General features: G+C 39.2%; 1 non-coding gene across 1 annotated transcript; it reads left to right on the top strand.

Moving 5' to 3' along the window:
- Positions 1-15,935: 15,935 nt before the first annotated feature.
- On the top strand, positions 15,936-16,042 carry LOC150015351 (U6 spliceosomal RNA). Its single transcript, XR_016510123.1, has one exon. It is a non-coding gene; the product is annotated as a U6 spliceosomal RNA (small nuclear RNA).
- The last annotated feature ends 9,559 nt before the right edge of the window (positions 16,043-25,601 follow it).

Raw genomic sequence — 25,601 nt, 5'->3', positions numbered from 1 at the left:
TAACTCCTTGTTATCCATACAACAAAGAGGCATTCATAGTGACAACAGTCTGACCCTCTAACCCAGTGGTTCTCAACCAAGGGTAACTTTGCATCCAGGGGACATTTGACAATATCTGGAGACATTGCTGGTTGTCACGAGTAGGAGGGTGCTACTGGCATCTAGTGGGAAGAGACCATAGATGTTGCTAAATGTCCTACAATGAACAAGGCAGCCCCACAACACAGAATTATCCAGCCCAAAATGTCAATGATGCTGAGGTTGACAAAGCCTCCTCTAGATGAATTATATTCACTAACTCTTAATGCTTCCATTAACATTCTACCCCTTCTCTCTTCACTCCCTGGCTTCTCCTGTCATTAACTATATTACTTGTCCATTCTCTGATCCAAGCTTCAGCCAGGCTATATAAATACAAGTTTGGTCCCTGCCCAAAATTATTTCTTTTTGGCTATTTCACAGTCACTAAAACTTCTACTCAATCACTCTTTGAGGGAAAGCATACTCTTTGGGAAAAAAAAAAAAAAAGCATCATAAGCTACTCTCAGGCATCTACAATGAAGTTTAGGTTCTAAAGTATAGAAGAGCCATCAGAACACCTGGCTGATCATTTGTGGTAAATGGCCACATATCTGGAAAGGCTGAGAGTGTGGAGTGACTTAGGAGAGTATGCCCAGATAATGTTCCACAAGATGTGGTCCTCAACAGCGGAAGGTGGCATGAGGCATCTTCAAACTAAGGGAAGAGAGAAGTCCAAACCAGAAAGCATTAAGGAGAGCCCTTCTAAAAGAAAAGAAGAAAACTGAGGTTACACTGAACTTTGAATTCTTGGCCCAAGCACCTAAGCTCTTCTGCTTTAGCAGGAACTTGCCATACTCCAACGTAATCTTCCCCCAAACCTTCACCAACAAGCACATCCTTCTTTTCTCTGTCCCAGTCTCACCTCTTCCAGGAAGTCTTCATTGACTTATTGTATTTTTCACTGCATGTACTTGACAATCATTCAGCTGGTTTTCTATCCATTTCCATTCATTTTTAAATGAAGTATTTGTGTATATTGTCTGTCTTATCAAAACTGTTTCTTCAAGGACTAGAAGTCCTATGTGTTAATTTCTCTCCTTATTGTTAGAATATTCTATAAAAATTGTCATTTAGGGTTAATTTCATGACATAAAAAAACTTAATACTCTGTCTGATAATGATAGCTTAAAATAGATACTATAAAATTTATTAAGGGCCTACTATGTGCCAGGCACTGTGCTAAGCATTTTATATACCTTATTTCATTTGATTTACTTAATAATCCTGTAAAGTAGATAGTGGTATTTCAGTTTTTAAAGATGTAGAACTTGAGGTCAAAGAAAGAGCATAAATTGTACAAGATAATATAGTTTGTAAGTGATAGACTGGGTTAATACTAATCCTTGACAAATACCCAATCATAAAAGATTTGCATCAGATATCTCCAGCTTCCTGTAATGTCACATCATAGGTCTATCATTTTTTAACCTAGCTAAATACTTCTAGAATCTATTTATATATTTTAAATACACTTTTTATTTTAGAATAATTTTAGATTTACAGAAAAAGTTGTAAAGATAGCAAAGAGTGTTCCAATATAACCATCACTCAGCTTCTCTTAATTTGAACATCTTTTATAACTGAAGTGCATTTGTCAAAACTAAGAAATTAACATTACTACAAAACTATTATCTAAACTCCAGACTTTATTTGTATTTCTTCAGTTTTTTCTGACCCAGGATACTATTTGAGATACTACATTACATTTAGTTGTCAGGTCAGCTTAGTCTCCTCTGGTCTGCAGGTTTCTCAGACTTGCCTTGTTTTCCATGACTTAGAGAGTTTTGAATAGTATTTGTCAGCTATTTTGTAGAATGACCCAAAATTTGGGCTTATCTGATGTTTTTCTCATGATTATACCAGGGTTGTAAGTTTTTGAAAAGAATATCAAAGGGTTAGGTACCCATCTCATACCATAGTAGGAGTACATGATGTCATCATGGCTTCTCACTGGTGATGTTGACCTTGACCACTCAGTTAAGATTGTGTCTGCCAGGTTGCTTCATGGTAAAGCTTCTATTTTTTATTCCCCATTTTCTGTTTCTTAGAAGCAAGTCACCAAGTGCATGCCTCACTTCAGAGAAAGGGAATTAAGCTTTTCTTTCTGGAGAAGAAAGTTCAACATGTAGTATTTAGAATTCTTCTGTAAAGAAGATTTATCTTCTTCCCCATTTGTTTATCTGGTTCATTATTTATAGTTATCACTGTAGACTCGTGGATATTCATTTTACTCTCTGTACTATAATCTAATTGTAGCATTATATATGTTGTGCCATTTATATTTTTCAGCTTGCACAATTTTTTTGAAAAATTAAGATCTAGGATTTTCTCAACAGAAATTATTTCATTTATCTTAACTTTATATTTTCCCAGCTTCAGTGGTTGCTCACAGTTCTAGCATTCTGAGGATTGCTATATAAATGTATGGCCTCTCCAGAGCCACTGCACCACAGATCCCTGGGAGCACTGATCCCAGTGTGCATGAGGTATGATGATCTGGAGTTGTGCACCATGGAAGGACAGGTCAACTCTCTTTTTCATGATTTTTATTAAATTTAACCAAATCCTCCCCTTTAAACCTTCATTTTAAATACTTCAGATTAAGAATAGTTTGAATTCCTTTTCACTCTGTCACAACCTCGTGAAACATAAGGCATATTGATATAGACATAAATGGTCAGAATTGAAAATTCAGGTTTTAACCTCTATTCACCACATAGATTAACATTAGTCTTATCACTAAGACCATGATCCATAGGTGTCTTCTTCTAGAATGCTGCATACCCAAAGTTGCAGCTAGCCCATCTTTATCCATCAATAACTGAAGCAACAACAGCAGCAGCAATTGGTAATTGGGATGGGGATGGGAGAAACTGATGAGGAGGGGGTCAAATATCAGCAGATGCAGTCCGTGAGATTGACTCATACACTGAAATCTGTAGTGTCCCTAAACGGAAGTCAAGCTCTTTTGTTATTTAAATTACTCTTCTCTAAAATGCGTACAACTTTTCTATATCTTTTTTTGAACCAACTAGAATTGCACACTGGGAGAATAGAAGTGCTGCTGGCTTTGAGGACTTTCCTGCTTTCTGATCAACTGTGAGCAAAGTCACCACAGCCTCTGTTCTTGTGTTTTGAGGAAATATTGGACAATGACTCTCAGATTGTCCTCTTGTGACAAGGCCCATGTCAGATGCTACCACCCAAAAAAAACCTCTCAAGACTTATGTCCCAGCTTAGTTCAGGGCCCCCATGAGCTCTCATGACACCCTGTCCTGTCATACACTATTCCTATTATTAGTCTGTTTATCGACCTCCCCCAAAGACTGTGAGTTTGGGGGCGGGGGCGGGAATCCCTGTGCTTGCACAATAATTGGCACATACTCTATACTTTTGCATATTTAATGAATGAAGAGCTAATGGCTCATATTCCATCAAAATTTATCCATAGTGAAATTTATCTGCTAAATTTTCCCCCATCAGCTTTCAAAAACAGGTCTTAAAGTTTCTTGATACTTTCCTACTCATAAGATCTCAGAATCGTGTGCATATCTGGTGATTTTTCTGTCCACTTTCTCTTCAAGGTAATTTAAAACCATGTTGAGTAATTATAAAACAAGCAAAAGTCTGGGGATTCTGTAAGCAATGATTCATATAAAGATGTGTCAACTTATCCAAATCTCTTGCTTGCTGCTCTGAATAATGAATGTTAGTAAATAATTCAATAGTGAAATAATTCTTAATTCAAAAGATGTCTATTCACTTCTACTAGGTCAGCCCTACAGAAAAAGAGGAAAGATGGGCTATAAAAGCCCCTTGTTATCTGCCTCTCCCCTTCACCCTTCACACACCTTTGGACAGTATGGTCTAGTGGACCGGGATATGGGGAGGAGGCAATCCTATTGAAGATTTGGAAAAAGGCTCTTGTTTAAAATTAAATTTGTGGGTATGTATGTGAGCAGTTTTAAGTTCACGGCAAACTTGAACAGAAAGTACAGAGATTTCCCATATAGCCCTTCTCACCACATACCACTACTTTCCCCATTATCAATTTCTCTCATCAGAGTGGTACTTACTTTACAATATATGAACCTACATTAACACATCATTATCACCCAAAGGCCATAGTTGACATTAGGGTCCACTCTTGGTGATGTACCTTCTACAGGTTTGACAAATCTGTATAATGACATGTATCTACCACTGTAATATCATCCAGAATAATTTCACTGCCTTAAAAATCCTCTATGTACCATTTGTTCATCCCTCTGTCCTCTAATCCCTGGTAACAACTGATCTTATTATGATTTGCATGTTTTGTTTTGTTTTTTTGCCTTTTCCTGCATGTCATATAGTTAGACACATATGGTACGTAGACTTTTCAGATCACTTCTTTCACTTAGTAACATGCATTTAAGTTTCCTCCATGTCTTTCCATGGCTTGATAGCTCATTACTTTTTAGTGTTAAATAATAATTCCACTGTCTGAATGTAACATAAAAGTAAACTTTTTAATAAACCATAACATAGCTACAGTAAAACACAAATAATTAGTGCACAGCTTGATAAAATTTTTATAAAGTGAATGTCCCTGTGTAGCCAGGACCCACATCTAGCAGTGAGTTGTCTCAGCACAGAAGACCCCTGGTGTCCCGTTTCAGTCAATGTCCTGAAAAATAACTATCTTGATCTATCCTGACCTCTAACATCATATTTTCATTCTGCCTATTTAAATCAGTTTGGATGCAGACTTTGAAACATTTCTATCAATCGACAACCTAGAAGACAACTAGCATTTTCCTCCTAGAACCTGGCATAAGTCTAGATTAAATAGAAAACCTGGAAGATTGTCAGTGGAATAGTATTTCTTCTTCATTTTCAGAAAGGACACCCACTAGTGCCCTTCTGGAAGGGAAGAATGGATTCCAAGTGCTTGTTTCCTCTTGAGACCATATGGCTGAGCCTGTATATTACCCAAAGGAACTGTTAATAAGTGGCAAGTTCAAGCATATAATTTATTTGACATTGTTTGGGCTAAAGAGCAATTGTTTCTTTGAATCTAACATTGTAAAGCAAAACACATTCAAATGGAATGTGGGTTGGATAGCTACTCTGTGAATTGGTTTGCTCTCAGGATTTGTCATGTATAACATGTGTAAGAGCTGGCCTGAACAGACCTAACTGATAGCATTATTGATCTCTCAGTCCTCCCCCCACACCCACTGACCCCTACTGTTTAAAAGCTGCAATATTAGCCAATGTTCATAAGGCAGATAAGTGGAGTGGACTATAAAATGCTGAAATACACATATGCACATGCTCACACTTATAAGCATGCAGAACACATATATGGACAAATATAACCTGGGAACTTTCCAAATGTAATGGGAAAAAGAGCAACAGATACTTCTTTTCATTTATTGCCATAGTGAGTTACTATTCCATAATAGAGAAAAACCCACAGAGTCTCAACATCAAAAACATTACAACTACAGAGACTTCTGGCCAAGATGGAGGCTTAGATGGACATGCTCAGTCTCCCTCTACAACTAGAGAGGAATACAACTACTTCAAAACAAAAGATAACTAGAAATTCCAGAAAAATAAAACTACACGGAAACCCAACGTACAAAGTTATAAACCTGTGGCGCTCTTGGGGCAGGTAAGAGCGAAAGTGGGTGGTGCTGTTTGCGGTCGCAGCAGGGATAGCGGCAGGGAGAGCAATCCCGGCTGCAGTCTAACCTCGGCAGCTTGCGACCCCAACGCTGGGAGAAGCAGCCACCACATCGCCCCGAACAGTGAGGCCCAGGGGGCGGAAGGACAGATTCCGGTCTCCTAGCAGAATAACTGCGGGAATCCATCTTGGACCCCCGCCCCCACACAAAGCACCACAGGGCTGCGAAATAGGTTGTGGATCGCCACTGGTCGCTGGGCAGTGACGACAAAGCGCCACAGCACGGAGAGAAAGGTTGCTGGACTGCCGCCGGTCACTGGGTATTGACAACAAAGGGCCATAGCGCAGCGAAAAAGGTTGTGGATCACTGCCGGTTGCTGGGTTATGACGAGTACACAGGCACTGCCCCCGATAGCCAGCCCAAGAAAACAAAACGCATCTGTCAAAATGAGGCAGACGACTATAGAAATCCCGGTGGCGCAGCTCACCAGGCAACAGATAAAGAACCTGACAGATGAACAAATAAGAAACCTATCAGAGGCTCAGTTCAGGGCCATTGTTATCAGGTGGCTTACAGAACTAACAAAAGATCTGGAAAAAGATGAGAAAGAATTGAAAAACACTCATACCAAAAGGAACAAAACCACATACAAGACAGATGGTGAGGAAATAAAATCCAGAATTCAAATCAACAAACCAGAACATAGAGAAGGAACAAACAGTCAACCAGTGCAGAGAGAAAAAACGGGAAGCAAGGAAAATGATGAGAGGATCAGAAACCTCTGGGACAGCTATAAGAGATCGAACATACGGATTATCGGATTGCCAGAGGGTGAAGAAGAAGAACTAGAAATTGAAAAATTAAGTGAAAATATAATAAAGGAGAACTTCCCAAACTTGGGGAAGGAAATAGATGTACAGGTCCAGGAAGCACAGAGAGTTCCAAAAAAACTGGACCCAGGGAGAACCACTCCAAGACACATTATAATCAAAATGTCAAAAGTTAAAGATAAAGAGAGAATCTTAAAAGCAGCAAGAGAGAAGAGAAGAATCATGTACAAAGGGGTCCCAATTAGACTATCAGCTGACTTCTCAAGGGAGACCCTGCAGGCAAGAAGGGACTGGCAACAAATATTCAAAGTAATGAAAATCCAAAACCTACAACCACGAATACTCTATCCAGCGAAGCTGTCATTCAGAATAGAAGGGCAGAGAAAGTGTTTCCAGGACAAAATAAAACTGAAAGAGTTCATTAGAGCCAAACCACTATTATATGAGATGTTAAAGGGACTGGTTTAGAAAAAGGAGGATCAAAACTATGAACACTAAAATGAAAACTGTATCACAACAACCAACAACAGAAGCTAGGGAATTGAAACAAAGGCAAACTAAATAGAAAATGAGAGTGGAAAAAGAACTATAGGTATGGGGAGAATATTGGGGGGAGGTCAGCAGGGAGGGGGAAGAGGGAGATGGGGGAAGATGGTATAGGAATTAAGAAGCATGGTAGGAGGGAATGGAATAGACAGAGAGAGGTTGAGAAGAACTCTATGCACAACCAATGTACATGGAGTAAAAGGGGGGGACAAGGGGAGGGAGGGAAGCCACTGGGTGGAGGAGAGCAGAGGGAAGGGAAATGGGGACAAATGTAACACTATAATCAATAAAACACATTAAAAAAAAGGCTATTAAAAAATTACAACTACAGAAGCTCACAGTGATCACCTAGAAACTCTTACCCATCACTGGTCCTTGGACAATCACTGCTATGGAAGAATGGGCTGAATTTTTAAGCATGATCCCATGATAATTTGAAGGCTGTGAAGTAACTCATTGTGTAGGGGCTGGTGATTTTTTTCTGTATAAAATTCAGGTTTAGTGTTAACTTACGATAGAGATCAACACTTGTCTCTCAGCTGCTCTCAACAGAGAGAGTCAGAGGACATCAGAGAGGCTACCAGGAGACCAGAGCCTTTACTCATCTGCCCATGAGGAAGTGAGCACTGCCTTCCAGCTTAGGAAGTGCAAAGGGCAGGGACCTGGAAAACCAAACTCTTAGTCGTCGTCGTCGGCAGCCGTCCGTCTCGAGAGACGATGGTGTAGCTTCTTAAGAGTCTATCTGCACCGCCAAGAATGGCTGTGCAGTCCGACTCGGGAGTGACACGGTATCTGTCTCCTCCCGTGTTGAATCGACATCTTGCGATGATGCTGGAGTGTCCTCTCCAGTGAAGCTGAAGCTACAGAGCCTGGGCAGGGTGATATGGAGGGTCTGCTGTTGCCCATGCAGCAGACCCCCCCTCTCTTCGCAGCTGAAGGGCCCAAGGGAAAGACGGAGTCAATACAGCTTGGCTTCAGGTGTGCCGCAGGAGTTGCCGGTGTTGACTACAACGTCAAACCGCCTTAGGGACTCCGGCTCCGGATTTTCTGTCGGGGTTTACTCCCTTAGCCTTTCCCCTGAAGAGGTATGCCGCAAGGCAGCGGAGGTTTTTTGGAGTCAGAGTTTTCCTTCTCTTAGTACACTCTTATATAACACAGATGCCCTAAAATGAAAAAAAAAAAAAAAAAGACCTTACCCTTAATAATAACAGCTAAAATAGTCAGTTTTTACTGAGTATTTACTATGCCCTACATATTTTACTAAGTGCTTACAAGTATTCACTAATTTAATCCCAACAACACTTCTATGTGTTAAATATTATTATCTTTTTTAAAGGTAGGGTATGTAGGCATTTAAAAAGGGAAGTAACTTGCCCATGGTCACGTACCTTGTGAGTTGTAGAGCCTGCTTTGCCTGTCCTCTTAGACACTATGCAATGCGGTCTCTCAAGTCACGGGTCAACAAATACATTATGTTACTGTACATCAGGAATTCTGGATACTCAAAACAAAAAATACACTAATTGTAGAGCTAAAATAAAAAAAATTTGCTCTTGACTATTAAGGTGATTCTTGGTCTTAATCAGTTGATCCTAATGAATGCTAATAAATTATCCTAAAAAAATATTCTTACTGATAATTTAATATAGTCTCAAAACTAAAATCTTAATTGATATATTTCCCTGGACAAGACTAGAATTGCCTGCACATATTCCCAAAGCAATGGTGAGGGCTAGACCTATCTAACAAATGAAATATGCATGAAGGCTGAGGTGGCAACCTCACTCTCCCCATGGAGAGTACCTTTTCTCCATGAAATTTGGTTACTCTACTTGCCCTCCCTCTGAGGCCCAGGGTTCTCATACTCTTCCCCTTCCCTCCCATTAACCTCTGGTCTCTATGAAATAAAACAATTCATTACAGAAAACATAAGTAGTGGTTATTATCCCACATAAAACCAAGAGGATGCTATTCAATGCAAACGGATGAATTAAAAATTGCTTTGAACTTGGCTAATCTTTTGGGATTTGTATGATAATTTAAAATGTCTTAAGAAAGCATTTTGTTCTGCATAATTTTGTACTAGGTGTTTTCAAAATCTATTGATACACCCAGAACACTTATATTTGGTTTTAAATACTAGTGTTCAATAAAAGGAACCAAGACTCCTTGGTGAAATGACTGATTCTAGAGCTGGGTCATATAAAATACAAGAAAAACTTGTAGCACCAAAAAATAAGGAAGTGCCAAAAAATAAGGAAGTGCGCCCAAACCCAAAATGGTGGAAACATATCAAAGGGAAAAAGTAGCCAACCTTAATGAGCTTTCAATGGCCAAAGCTAGAACAATTTGAGCAACAAAATAAGTAGCATTGTACTGGATTATAATCCAAAGTATAAAACTAATATATATGATTTCATATTGCTATAAATACATGATCTGATAAATAAATAAATGGTGGGAAGACACAAATCTTCCCTACATAAATTTCCAGATAATAACTGCCAACTAATATATGTACATACATCCCTTCTAAAAGACAATAGGGTGCACTTAGTACTTGCTTCCAAAGAATAGAGTTTGAGAAGGGGAAAGTAATATATTAATGAGAAAACTGACAAACACGATCTTACCTAATTTACTAATTTTAAGCTCACCAGTGTTGAGTCAAGTTGATATAACATACTTCCTGATATAATGTGATAAGAAGGGTACCTCACCCTATGGTATTCTTTCTAAAACTCCCAACTGCAGTCTAATCAAGAGAAAACCATCAGAAAAATGCAAATTGATGCACATCCTATGAAATAAGTGGCCAGTCAAGATCATGAATACAAGGAGAGCCTAAGAAATTGTCACAGACCAGAGGAGACATAATGTGTACACACAATATGGTATTCCAGATGAGATCCTGGAATGGAAAAAGGGCTTTAGTTAAAAAATTTGTGAAATCCAAATAAAGTTGGGCATTTAGATAATAGCAACGTAATAATTTTTTTTTAAGAAATACACTGTGATTATGAAAACATTATGGTAGGTTGATAACATAAGGAGACACATCTTGAATACCAACATCTAGGTATTCAAAATGTGTCACAGAAGCAAAATCTGCTTTCTTTTTTAAAAATTATACTTTATTAATTATGCTATTACAGCTGTCCTGAACTTTCCCCCTTTGCCCTCCATTCAGCAACCCCTCCACTCCCTCAGGCAATCCCCCCACCATTGTTCATGTTCATAGGTCATGCATATAAGTTCTTTGGCTAATCCATTTCCTATACTATACTTTACACCCCCATGGTTATTATGTAACTACCTATTTGTACTTCTTAATCCCCTCACTTCTTCACCCATTCTCTCTTACCTCACTTTCATCTGGCAATCATCCATGAGTCTGTCTCTGTTCTTGTTTGCTTACTTTGTTTTTTTAAATTCAATTGTTGATAGATATGTATTTTGCCATTTAAAAAAAATTTTTTATTATTGATTATGCTGTTACAGTTGTCCCAATTTCTTTAACCCCTGCTCCCCCTCCCTCCAGTTGTCCCCCCCACTTAGTCCATGACCATTGGTTGTGCATATAGTTCTTCTCAACATCTTCCTGTCTACTCCACTCCCTCCTACTATGCTCCTTAATTCCTGCATCATCTCCCTCCCTTTTCCCCCTTCCCCCTCCCCGCTGACCTCCCCCCAATATGTTTTCCATACCTATAGTTCTTTTTCCACTCTCGTTGCCTATTTAGTTTGCCTTTGTTTCGATTCCCTGGCTTCTGCTGTTGGTTGTTGTGATACAGTTTTCATTTTAATGTTCATAGTTTTGATCCTCCTTCTTGTAAACCAGTCCCTTTAACATTTCATATAACAGTGGTTTGGATTTAACAAACTCCTTCAGTTTTACTTTGTCCTGGAAACACTTTCTCTGCCCTTCTATTCTGAATGACAGCTTCGCTGCATAGAGTAATCATGGTTATAGGTTTTTGATTTTCATTACTTTGAATATTTGTTGCCAGTACCTTCTTGCCTGTAAAGTCTCCTTTGAGAAATCTGCTGATAGTCTAATTGGGACCCCTTTGTACATGATTCTTCTCTTCTCTCTTGCTGCTTTTAGGATTCTCTCTTTATTTTTAGTTTTTGACAATTTGATTATAATGTGTCTCAGAGTGGTTCTCCCTGGGTCCAGTTTATCTGGAACTCTTTGTGCTTCCTGGACCTGTAAGCCTACTTCCTTCCCCAAATTCGGGAAGTTATGCTTCATTATTTTTTCACATAATTTTTCTATTTCTAGTTCTTCTTCTTCACCTTCTGGCAATCTGATAATTTGAATGTTCAATTGCTTATAGCTGTCCCAGAGGTTTCTGAGCCTCTCATCGTATTTCTCACTTTTTGTTTCCTCTTTCTGCACTGGTTGACTATTTTTTCCTTCCCTATGTTCCAATTTAATTTGATCCATGGCTTTCCCTTCCTCACCACCTGTCTTGTATGTATTTTTGTTCATTTCAGCAGGGCTAGCCTTCATTCCTTCCTCATCTTGACTCAGCCCTGCTGTTAGGTCTGTAAGCTGCCTTATGACTGTAGCTCTGAACTGAGCCTCGGAAAGATTCGCTATTTGTTCATTGGTCAAGGCTTTTATTTGTTTTTTCATTAGCTGTGTGATTGGTATTTCAATCATTAATTCTGCCATTCTGACCGTTTTGTTTACCTTTCCTTCTAGGGTGGGGCGCTGTCACACCTCCTACATTATACTAGGCAGAGCCCTGTGTGCTTGTCACAACCTGGCGACCTTTCTCACCACACTGTGGCGCTTTGCGTGGGGCGGGTGTCCAAGATGGATTCCCGCTGTTACTCTCCACTGAGGAACAGGGCCGCCTCCTAATGGGGTCTGCCTTCCCGGGCATTGGAATAGTGAGCCGATGGATCTGGTTTGCAGCCAGGGCCGGCTCCCAGGCGCTTCTCTCCTCTCCCCAAATACCAGTGTCTGCTGACCGGGTCCCACTGTTTGCATCTGTGGCTGCCGCCTCCAGCACAGTTCAATCTTTCTCAGGCGCGGTTTCGCACTTCCTACCCATCCAGACAAGCACCACGTGTTTATGACTTTGTACGTTGGACTTCCATGTAGCTTTATTTTCAGGAACTTCTTATTATTCTTAGTTTTGCAGTGGTTGTAATCCTTCTTAGTTGTAGAGGGAGACAGAGTGTGTCAGTCAATGCCTCCATCTTGGCTGGAAGTTCTATTTTGCCATTTTATTGTTCATAGTTTTGATCTTTTTCTTTTCCTTAAGCAAGTCCCTTTAACGTTTCATGTAATAATGGTTTCTTGATGATAAACTTCTTTAGATTTTTCTTGCCTGGGAAGTTCTTTATCTGCCCTTTGATTCTAAATGATAGCTTTTCTGGGTAGAGTAATCTTGGCTGTAGGTCCCTGCTTTTCATGACTTTGAATATTTCTTCTCAATCCCTTCTACCCTGCAAAGTTTCTTTTGAGAAATCAGTTGACGGTCTTATGGGAACTCCCCTGGAGGTAATTAACTTCTTTTCTCTTGCTATTTTTAATATCCTCTCTTTATCTTTAACCTTTTAAGTTATGTTGTGTCTTGCTTAAAATCCTCTGTGCTTTCTGGACTTGCATGTCTATTCCTTTCACCAGTTTAGAGAAGTTTTCTTTCATTATTTTTTTTAAATAGATTTCCTATTTCTTGCTCTTTCTCTTGTCCTTCTGGCACCTTTATGATGCAAATGTTGGACCTCTTGAAGTTGTCCCAGAGGCTGCTTATACTATTCTCACTTTTATTGGTTCATTTTTCTTCTTGTTGTTCTGATTGGTTGTTTTTTGCTTCCTTATGTTTCAAATCATTGACTTGATTTTTGGCAGCATCCACTCTACTGTTGTTTTCCTCTGAATTGTTCTTTATTTCAATTAGTGTATTCTTCATTTCTGACTGGATCTTCTTTATGCTGCTGAGGTCCTCACTATGTTCCTTGAGCATCCTTATAACCAATGTTTTGAACTGTACATCTGATAGATTGCTTGTCTCCATTTCATTTAGCTCTTTTCCTGGAGTTTTTATCTGTTTCGTTATTTGCTCCATTTCTTTGTCTCCTTGTTTTGGCAGCCTCCCTGTGTTTGTTTCTATGTATTAGGTAGAGATGATTTGACTTCATGCCTTCGTAGTGTGGCCTAATATAGTAGGTGTCCTGTAGGGTCCAGTGGCATAGCCTTCCTTATCACCCAAGTTGGGTACTCGAGGTGCACCCTCTGTGTAGGCTGAGTACCACCTCCTCTTGTAGTTAAGCCTTGGTTGCTGTTGGCAGGTCAATGGGAGGGATTTACCCAGGCCAGTCAGCTGCAAGGTTTGGCTGAGACCACTGACCACCACCCTCTGCCCTCTGTGGAGGATCAGCTGGGCAGAGTCAGGGTGGTGGTGCTCCAACGTGGTCTGTAGCTATCCAGTGGGTGCTCAGGCTCTGCTGTTTCCTGTGTGGTGCAAGCCAAGGTCAGCCCTCACCTGTGTTTTTCTCAGGGCAACTCTGTCTGAGCTATAAAGGAATCTGAGATGGCTGCTACTTGTGCTGGGCTTGGAGATTCCCAGGCAAAGCCAAGCTGTAGAATCTAAGCTGGCTGTTGCTAGTGCCTGGCCTGAGGCTCACTGAAGCCAGCAGTTGCTTGTTTGATAGGATTTAGGAGGTTATGAAGCATAAGCCAAGGGTAGCCATTTATATGAAAAAGCAGCTTTGGTGGGCCCATATGTTGGGTGGGGCAGAGTCTCAGGGGATCTCCAAGGTGGGTCAAACAGTGTTAGCCAGGTTGATGGAAGCTCAGATATGGCACTTTCTTATTGGCTATGTGTGAGGAGGGTTTAGCAAAGGGATAATGGCCTCTGCTATCCTTGATGCCAGACACTTCAGTTTTTCCCTGTATGCCACTGGTGCTTTTCAAGTTGCTACCCCAGTGCTGGAACTTAGAGAGAGTGTCTGAGTAGGTGCATCTATGTGTGGGTTCTTTAAGATTAACTGCTTGGGGTTCCAGCAGTTTCTTCCACCAACTCAATCTCCATTGGTTTTTTTTTTTTTTTTGCAGCCAGAAGTGGTGGGGACTTACCTTCTTTGCACTAGAACCCTTGACTGGAGGGCCTGGTTTGGTGTTGGGTCTCCTTGTTCCCAAGATATCCCTCCCACATTTTAATCCACCACAAGTGGATGTGAGACCAGCTCATTCTACATCTCTGCCCCTCCTTCCAGTCTGGATGGATGTGGTTTCTTAATTCTGTAGTTGTCAGACTTGCATTCAACTCGATTTCTGATGGTTCTGAATGATGGCTGTTCTATATTTTAGCTGTAATTTTGATGCAGTTGTGCAAAGAGGTGAGCCATGTCTGCCTACGCCACCATCTTGACTGGAAGTCAAAATCTGCTTTCTTTTGAATGCACAGAGTAGCCCCTGTCACTCAAGACATGCATGAAGATTTTAAAGGAACATTTAACAAAGCTGTTAAAGTTGTTAAACAGTTAAAGGTAATATACTGACCTTTTGAATTTTTTTCTCAGCTAGGTGAAGATTTGAGCAGGATCTCTAAAAAAAAAAAAGAAAAATTGTTGCATATCAATGATCTTTGGCAAAGAAAATTTCTCACCTTACTCTGTCACAGTGTAAACTTCGTGTTTCTGGGTGAAACCTTCAAACTGGGGATGGTATGCATGACTAAAAATGTCTTTGTAAATTAGTATCTTTTACCTAGCCTCACAAAGCAGGATCACTTCAGTCTTCCTGGTGTAAATCAAAGTAAACACAGTAATTCTAACCTGAAGCTATAAGGTATACACCATAGAAAGGCGAGTTAGACACTTCCCATGGTCTGAACCACCTGGTGATATACTCATCTATCATATTTGCTAAACATGTGTTCAACCTTGTTTTAAAAAAAAAACAAAAAACCTTGAAATATTTGATGAAAGAGCTTCATAAATATTTTCCCTCCAATGGCAGAGAAGATTAGATAAGCAACAAGTTTTCCACCACTTCATAGACATTACCAAATCATTTGATACCTTTCATACTAGAATTGAGGCTGGAGATCGCTTTGAATAGCTTCTTGAAAAAAAATCACCTGGAAAATTTTGATTAGTGGTATAACCATTTGTCATTTTGGGTTGCCAACATTTCTGAGCACCCTCCTCAGATTTTGTTAATTCTCTACATAGGTGGAAGTTATGTAGAATTCATATTCCCAGGATGCCTTATAGTAAGGATATAAATGATTAACCAGGCTTCAGCCAACTAGAATGCCAATAAGAGACTAGGGTTAGAAGTAATTAATCATGAAGAATTGACTGGGCAAGGGTATCAACTGGGCCAAGGAATGTTGTTTCTTCTAGAACAATAGTGCCCAATGTTAAGAGTCATGTTTGCTCAGCAGCAGTACTAGGGTTTCAGAAGCAATATCTCAGTGTGGTTGAGCATTATTCATGGCCGTGTAGCCCCAAAATCTCACTTTCTGGCCCCAGTGAACCATCTGTAAGTTACTCAAAACCATTTAGTAAATCTCTTGCCTTTTTAAGGTGGCCATAGTGAGTTCTGTTCTTTGCAAATTAAAATCCCCATCCACACAATTAATAGTAATTAAATATTTTTCTCCTTTCTAGTTATAAACACATGGGAGTTGGAATGAGCTTAACATATGAAGTCAAATACTTTTTTCACAACCATGGGATTCAAATTATTTTCATAAAATTGATTTAAATCTTCATTTTAAACTGAGATATAATTGACATATAACATTACAATTAGTTTCAAATATACAACATAATGGTGCTCACTTCAGCAGCACATATACTAAAATTGGAACAATACAGAGAAGATTAGCATGGTCCCTGTGCAAAGATGACATGCAAATTCGTGAAGTGTTCCATATTTTTTATAGCAACAAGAAAAATAAAGTACCTAGGAATAAACTTAACCAAAGAGATAAAATACCTGTACTCTGAAAATTATATAACATTGAAGAAAGAAATTAAGGAAGATACAAATAAATGAAAGCAAATACCATGTTCATGGATGGGAAGAATCAACATCATCAAAATGTCCATACTACCCAAAGTCATTTACAGATTCAATGCAATCCCTAATAAAATACCAATGACATATTTCACAGACCTAGAACAAATACTTCAGAAATTCATATGGAACCAAAAAAGACCCCGAATAGACCAAGCAATCTTGAGCAGAAGAACACAGCAGGAGGAATCACGATACCAGACATCAAACTATACTACAAAGCCACTGTGATCAAAACAGTCTGGTAATGGCATAAGAACAGACATATAGATCAATGGAACAGAATAGAGAGTCCAGAAATAAATCCAGGACTATATGGTCAATTAATATTTGATAAAGGAGGAAGGAACATAAAATGGAGTGAGAAGAGCCTCTTCAACAAATGATGCTGGGAGAAATGGACAGGGATGTGCAAAAAAAATGAAACTAGACCACCAACTTACACCACACACCAGAATAAATGGATCAAAGACTCAAATGTAAGCTGTGGCACCATAAAAGTCCTAGAGGAAAACATAGGCAGGAAATTTTCAGAAATCCCACGTAACAATATTTTCACGGATACATCTCCTAAGGCAAGAGAAATAAAGGAAAAAATAAACAAATGGGACTACATCAAACTAAGGAGTTTCTGCTCAGCAAAAGAAAACATCAGCAAGATGAAAAGGAAACCAACCATATGGGAAAACATATTTGACAATGATATCTCAGATGGGACTGATCTCCAAAATATATAAAGAGCTTATTTGGCTCAACATCAAGAAAACAGACAACCCAATAAAAAATAGGCAAAGGAACTGAACCAACACTTCTCTAAAGAGGACATACAGAAGGTCTATAGACCCATGAAAAAATGCTCAACATCACTAGCCATCAGAGAGATGCAAATAAAAACCACAATGAGATACCACTTTACACCTGTCAGAATGGCCATCATCAACAAATCAACAAACAACAAGTGCTGGCGAGGATGTGGAGAAACGGGAACCCTACTGCACTGTTGGTGGGAATGCAGACTGGTGCAGCCACTATGGAAAACAGTATAGAGTTATCTCAAAAAACTAAAAAAAAACTGCCTTTTGAACCAGCGATTCCACTGCTAGGATTATACCTGAAAAATCCTAAAACACTAATTCAAAAGAACTTATGCACCCCTATGTTCATAGCAGCACTGTTTACAATAGCTAAGTGCTGGAAACAGCCTAAGTGCCTGTCTGTAGATGAGTGGATCAAAAAACTGTGGCACATTTATACAACGGAATACTATGCAGCAGAAAAAAAGAAGGAACTCCTGTCATTTGTGACAACATGGATGGAACTAGAGAGAATTATGCTTAGTGAATTAAGCCAGGCAAAGAAAGAAAAATACCATATGATATTACCTAATACAGGAAACTAAAGAACAACATAATCAAATGAACTAAATAGGACAAGGAGCAGAATAACAGTCAATAAGGGGGAGTGGGGAGGGAGAGAAGGGGGATAAGTAAGGGAAGGGTTTAGTCAAGGAACATGTATAAATGACTCATGGACATGGACAACGGGGAGGGATATGATTGTGGGAGAAGGGGTGGGCTGGGTGGGGGGAGCAATGGGGGAAAAATGGGACAACTGTAATTGAAAAACCAAAAAATAAAATTAAAAAAAAAATATATATATACAACATAATGATGTGATATATGTATTTAGTGTGAAATGATTACCAGATAAGTCTAGTTAACATCCATCACCACACAGTTACCAATTTTTTTTCATTGTTATGAGTACTTTTAAGATCTACTCTCTTAGCCTCTTTCAAATGCATATACAATATCAACTATCATCACCATATTGTACACTACATCCCCATGACTTAATTATTTTATAACTGGGAGTTTATACCTTTGACCACCTTCACCTATTTTACCCACCCAAACTCCTCACCTTTGGCAACCACCAACCTGTTCTCTGTATCTATGAACTCTCTTTTTAATGGTTTAATTTTTATTGCATTTTTCCCATTACCATTAATCACCCTTATACACTCTTCCTCTTCCACAGCCCCCTCCAATCACCACACTGTTGTTTATGTCCATGAGTTCTTTTTCTTTTTTGCTCAATCCCACCACCCCCCTAAAGTCAAATATTTTTATTGCCAACTAATAGAACAAGTACACTTTTCTTAATAATTAATTTTTTAGCACAGATGTTTAAAAATAAATTTTATTATAGCTTATATTTTATTTTTATTTATTATAGTTGTTAAATGCAATACACTTTTTTCATGGAATATATTTTAATTAAAAGTGAATCATCTTAGGAAAGATAATAGGTACAATAGCATATGTGATATATGATATGGAAAAATCTCACAAAGGTATTACGCAAGGGCAAAGTAGAGGAAGAAGTTCCTAAATCTCCCTGAAGGAGTCAGGAAGAGGATCACAAAGAAAAGACCATGAGGCAACCACTGAGGCAGGAGTTCTCAAGATAGGCACAGAAGAATGACAGGACTCCAGGCAGAACAACCAGCAAGTGAGAAAAAGAGAGGACTGAAATAGCACGGAACCCGCAAGAAAACTTCTGTAGTTCGAAGTGACTGCAGAAAGAGGGAAAACCTGATGAATAGAAGTTAAGACTCAGGCATGACCCCTGCTCATAAAGAGCCTCGCATGACTTGTATAAGAGTTTGGACTTTAAAAAGAATTGGGAACAACTGAAGAATTTTAATGTTGGAGCATGTAATTAAGCTTTGGGTTTTCGTGGGGGGGTTTTGTTTGTTTGTTTTTGCTTTTTGAAATTTAATATTTAAAGAGATGCCCTTTCCATTTGAATTTTTAGTTGTTCATTTATTGTCTTTCTATTACAGTTGTCCCACGTTTTACCCCATTGCTCTCCTCCATGATAGTGCTCTAATGGAAGAATCTCAGGCATCATTCAGAAATAAGAAGAGTGTTTTTTCCCAGACACTAACATTGTACTTGTATTCTGCTTACCTGTAAGACTGGCCCTGTTGGAAATAAAAGCTAAGTATTAGCTTAGCATGATCCAAACTGACTTGAAACAATGGATACAATCTCCTTAAAATCAGTCCAAAGATTCTCAACCTCGCTAATCATCAGGAAAATGCTTAGAATGGCTATTCTTTAAAGAGCCAAGAAATAACAGATGTTGGTGAAGATGTGGAGAAAGGAAACCGTAGATTATTGTTGGTGCAATTGTAAATCGGTGCAGTCACTTTGGAAAACAGTATAATGATTCATTAAAAAATTAAAAATGAGACTGCCATAGGATCCACCAATTTCACTTCTGGGTATTTATCCAAAGAAAATAAAAACACTAACTTAAAAAAGATGTATGCGCCTCCATGTTCATTGCAGCATTACTTATAATATCCAAGATATGGAAATAACTTAAGTATCCATTGTTGGATGAATGGATAATAAATGTAATATATATTACTTTTTATGGCTAAATAATATTCATATTATATATATCCAATGGAATGTTATTCAACCATAAAAAGAGGAAAATTTTGCCATTTGTGGTAATATGAATAAACCTTGAGGGATTATGCTAAGTGAAATAAGTGAGACAGAGAAAGACAAATAATGTATGATCTTGCTTCATGTGGAATCTAAAAACAAAGCTGAGCTCATAGATACACAGAATAGAATGGTGGTTGCTAGAGGCAGGGGGTGGGTGAAATGGGTGAAGGGAGTCAAATGCTACAAAGTTCCAGTTATAAACTAAATAAGTTACAGGGAAGGTGTAATGGTGACCACAGTTAATAATGCTGTAAGGCATATTTGAAAGTTGCTAAGAGAGTAGTTCTTAACGTTTCTCATTATAACAAAAAATAAATTCTGTATCTATGTATGCTGATGGATGTTAACTAGGGGTCGTAATGATCATTTTGCAATATATACAAGTATTAAATCATTATGTTGTATACCTGAAGCTAATATAATGTCATATATTAATTATATCTCAATAAAAAGTTAGATCATATCAGTAGAACAATGGCTAAGTTGCAATACTAAAAAGTTCTACTTACCTAGTAAAATGAGTGGTAAGCATGAGTGACTTAGTCCTCTCTCATTGTCTGCACCAGGTTCCTTCTCAGATCCCTGGTGTGATCTGAGAGCAATCCATCTCTCCCAAAGAGAATTTTCAAAATACAAAACAAAGCCCATTTTTTTCTAACAAATCTCAGACTCAATACATGTATCAATATTTTGTTCTAGATATTAAGTTGCAGGTGATTGCATTTTTTAAGTTATGTAGTCTTCAAGACTGAAAAGCAAATTGTCAACTTTATCTCAAGTTTTCACGCAAAGTTTTAGGATTCTCTCTTAAGTCTAGGTAGGATCACAACACCTTCATTACTGCGTGGGAAAAACTGGGAATCATTATGTGTGGGTGATACTTCCTCCTGGAGGCCTCATGGCAGAGGATTCTGTGGTCTGGCTTTGCTTTTCAGAGCCACTCTGGGCAATCTTTGTAGGATTGGTGCAGCACAACACTTTCCTTGCTCTAGCTGTTCTTATCCAAAGTTGAATGGATGCTGCTAGATTTATCAAGACATTTTGGGAGATAAGTAGACAATTCTGACTGTCTATCTTTATGTTTGTCTAATTCTCTCTTGCATCTTCAACTGCTGGCTGAACAACAAAATATTCAATTAATCTGTTGTTTTGTCTATATGGTACCAAGCAACCACTGAGACAAATATTCTTTTCTCCTAAATTGATATTAATATTTATAAATACAGACATATATGATACATATACATGGAGATGTATAATATATATGGATAGTTAGAAATATATAGGAATGAGTGAATTAGCTGGTTTTAGTACTGCAGTGACATGTTCCTAGTACCAAAGTATGATATGGGTCACTAATGCTCAGGCTTTCTTCCATTCTGCCTTTGTCTAATATAAGCTCTTGAAGGAAATCCAAGTGACCGAGTAATTTTCTATTCTACTTATTTGTTTTTTCCCATTAAATTTGAAATAGTCATACTAAATATATATACTAATCTACATGTAAAAGCATCTAAGTCAGATGTTCCTAGCCTATTTGTTTAGTTTTCGTGGGCCTAAAAAAACTTACTAAGTTCCCAAGTGTTTATAAAGTACCAAAGAGAAGAACTCAACTAGGGAAGCTGGAACAGCACACGATTGCCACATGAAGCTTATATCCAGCTATCTTCTGCCATATATGTAGTTAATCTCCTATCTTAGTTGGGAACAGAATCATTGATCTTTGATCTGCTCATTTAGCTTCTGTTTTCTTAGCTCCACAATTTTTAGGGTAGCAATGTGTTCTCAGTCAAACTATGTACACATTTTAGCAGCCAGTAGTCAGACCTGTGGCCCAACTCCCCTTTCCAATGGTTCATCTTGTAATTGGGTGATATCTCTGTCCTACTTGATGATCTGTGCCAATTTGCACATTCTTTATTGGAATGATTGAATTGACTAAATTTCTTTGCAAGCACAAGGTTGTATTCAAAATCAAATGAACTCATAATCAACTGAAAAAAATTATAAGGTGAAATTGGCATACATTTTAACAATAGGCAATGAAAATAACCTCCACAATACCTCATTATAAATCTAGAAATAAAAAAGATAAATTATTTGTCTTAATTGTAATTCAAATCCACCATTTATAAATTAAATATACAAAGTCACCATTTACAACTATTTTAAAATTTTCCCACTCTTACTTATCTTAAAAATGTGTAAGTTAAAAATTACCATTGTTTTAAAGGATTACACATACTTATTCTTTAAAAAGCAAACAACACTGAAAAGGATAATAAAGATATCAACAGAAGACTTCAAATCTGGGCCAAGATGGAGGCTTAGACGGACACGCTAAGTCTCCCTCTACAACTAGAGAGGAATACAACTACTTCAAAACAAAGGATAACTAGAAATTCCAGAAAATAAAACTACACGGAAGCCCAACATATGAAGTTATAAACCAGCGGTGCCATTCGGGCAGGTAAGAGTTAAAGAGGGCAAAGCTGTTTGCGGAGCGGCGGGGGGCAAAAAATCCCGGCGGCAGTCAAGCCCCCGGCAGTGCGCGACCCCAGCGCTGGGGAGAGCGGCCACCGCATCGCCTTGAACAGTGAGGCCCAGGGGGGGCGGGAGGACGGATCCCGGTCTCCTGGCTGAATAACTGTGTGAATCCATTTTGGACCCCCGCCCCCAAAGAAAGAAAGCACCACAGGGCTGCGAAATAGGTCGCAGACAGGCGCCGGTCGCTGACTTGTGACGCCAAACGGCGCCGGTCGCTGGGTCATTACAAGTACACAGGCACTGCCCCCGACAGCCGGCCCAAGAAAACAAAACGCATCTGTCAAAATGTGGCAGACAACTATAGAAATCCCGGTGGCACAGCTCACCAGGCAGCAGATAGAGAACCTGACAGATGAACAGATAAGAAACCTGTCAGAGGCTCAGTTCTGGGCCATTGTTATCAGGTGGCTTACAGAATTCAGAAAAGAGCAGGAAAAAGATAAGAAAGAAGCGAAAAACTTTCATAACGAAAGGAACAAAACCGCATACGAGACAGATGGTGAGGAAAAAAAATCCAGAGTTCATTTCAACAAACTGGAATATGGAGAAGGAACAAGCAGTCAACCAATGCAGAGAGAGGAAATGGGAAGCAACAATGAGAGGATCAGAAACCTCTGGGACAGCTATAAAAGGCCCAACATAAGAATCATTGGTTTGCCAGAGAATGAGGAAGATGAACTAGAACTTGAAAAATTGAGTGAAAATATAATAAAGGAGAACTTCCCAGACTTGGGGAAGGGAATAGACTTGCAGGTCCAGGAAGCAAGGAGAGTTCCCAAGAGACTGGACCCAGGGAGAACCACTCCAAGACACATTATAATCAAAATGTCAAAAATTAAAGATAAAGAGAAAATCTTAAAAGCAGCAAGAGAGAAGAAAAGAATTATGTACAAAGGGGTCCCAATTAGACTATCAGCAGACTTCTCAAGGGAAACCCTACAGGCAAGAAGGGACTGGCAAGAAATATTCAAAGTAATGAAAATCCAAAACCTACAACCACGAATACTCTATCCAGCGAAATTGTCATTCAGAATAGAAGGACAGAGAAAGTGTTTCCAGGACAAAATAAAACTGAAAGAGTTCAGTAGATCCAAACCACTGTTATATGAGATGTTAAAGGGACTGGTTTAAAAAAACAGAAGCTAAGGAGATGAAACAAAGGCAAACTAAATAGGCAACGAGAGTGGAAAAGGAACCGTGGGTACGGGAAGCATATTGGGGGGAGGTCAACAGGGAGGGGGAATGGGGAAAGGGAGGGAGATGATATAGGAATTGGGGATCAAGGTAGGAGGGAATGGAATAGACGGAGAGAGGTTGGGAGGAACTGTATGCACAACTAATGGACATAATCTAAAAGGGGGGGACAACTGGAGGGAGGGGGCCACCGGGTGGAGGGGAGCAGAGGGAAGGGAAATTGGCACAAATGTAATATTTTAATCAATAAAACACATTAAATCTGAAAAAAAAAAAAAAACACTTTTGGAATAAAAAAAAAAAAAAAAAAAAAAAAAGACTTCAAATCCAACAATCCCAGAAATGGCTAACATTTTATGCCCTGCATTCCTGAGATCTCTCTTGCATGTAAGACATAAATGGTTACCTGATAAACAGAAATGATTTTATAATAATTGAAGCATATTACACTTGTTATTCATGTGTTTTATTTTTCTACTGCAGGATAGCTGATTATCCTTATGTTGGATCCTTATATCTTCCTTCTGTTACTTTTTTTTTAATATGCTTTATTGATTATGCTGTTACAGTTGTCCCAATTTATTTTCCCTTTGTTCCCCTCCACCCAGTGACACCCCTCCCTCCAGTTGTCCCCCCCTCCTTAGTCCATGCCCATTGGTTGTGCATATAGTTCTTCTCAACATCTTCCTGTCTACTCCACTCCCTCCTACTATGCTTCTTAATTCCTGTACCACCTCCCTCCCTTGCCCCCCTTCCCCTCCCTGCTGACCTCACTTCAAAATGTTCCCCATACCTATAATTCTTTTTCCACTCTCGTTGCCTACTTAGTTTGCCTTTGTTTTGGTTCCCAAGCTTCTGTTGTTTGTTGTTGTGATACAGTTTTCATTTTAATGTTCATAGTTTTGATCCTCTTTCTCCTAAACAAGTCCCTTTAACATCTTATATAACAGTGGTTTGGATCTAATGAACTCCTTTAGTTTTACTTTGTCCTGGAAGCACTTGCTCTGCCCTTCTATTCTGAATGATAGCTTCGCTGGATAGAGTAATCGTGGTTATAGGTTTTTGCTTTTCATTACTTTGAATATTTCTTGTCAGTCCCTTCTTGCCTGCAGAGTTTCTTTTGAGAAATCAGCTGATAGTCTTATTGGGATCCCTTTGTACATAATTCTCTTCTTCTCTCTTGCTGCTTTTAAGATTCTCTCTTTATCCTTAATTTTTGACATTTTGATTATAACGCGTCTTGGTGTGGTTCTCCTTGGGTCCAGTTTTTTTGGAACTCTCTGTGCTTCCTGGACTTGTAAGTCTATTTCTTTCCCCAAGTTAGGGAGGTTCTGCTTCATTATTTTCTCACATAATTTTTCAATTTCTAGTTCTTCTTAACCTTCTGGCAACCCTATGATTCAAATGTTGGCCTGCTTATATCTGTCCCATAGGTTTCTGAGCCTCTCCTCATTTTCCTCACTTTTTGTTTCCTCTTTCTGCACCGGTTGACTGTTTGTTCCTTCCCTGTATTCTGATTTGTTGATTTGATCCCTGGTTTTCTTTCCCGTGTTTCGTATGTGTTTTTGTTCATTTTAGTAGGACTAGCCTTCATTCCTTCCCTGTCTTGTTTAAGATCTGCTCTTAGGTCTGTAAGCATTCTTATAACCAAAGCTCTGAACTGTGCCTCAGAAAGATTTTCTATCTGCTGAGCTGTTAGATTAGATATTTGCTGTCTGGTCAACTGCGTTACTGGGATCTCTATCATAATCTGTGACATTCTGACAGTTCTGTGTTTACCTTTGCTTCCTGGGCAGGGCTGTCACACCTCCTATGCTATAGGGGGCAGAACCCCGTGCACTCCTCACTACCAGGTGACCCTTCTCACCACACTGTGGCATTTTGTGTGGGTGTGGGGGTCCAAGATGGATTCCTGCCATTTACTTTCTGCTGAGAGACCGGGAGCCTCCTTCTCTGTCACCACACCCTCTGGGCCTCACAGTCCAAGGCAATGGGGGTCTGTCTTCCCCGGCTTTGGAACCGCAAGCTGATGGGTCTGGTCTGCAGCCAGGGGTGCTCACCAGTAGCTTCTTGCCTCTCCTTAAATACGGGGGTCTTTGCTTACCGCTGTCCCATCACCATTGCCACTGCTGCTGCCGCCAGCACAGCTTGA

The sequence above is a fragment of the Furipterus horrens genome, unplaced genomic scaffold (assembly GCF_987537825.1).
Source record: "Furipterus horrens unplaced genomic scaffold, mFurHor1.1.pri manual_scaffold_3, whole genome shotgun sequence".
NCBI lineage: Eukaryota > Metazoa > Chordata > Mammalia > Chiroptera > Furipteridae > Furipterus > Furipterus horrens.
Note: the sequence above shows the minus strand (reverse complement) of the source record. Positions and strands in the feature narration are given on the sequence as shown.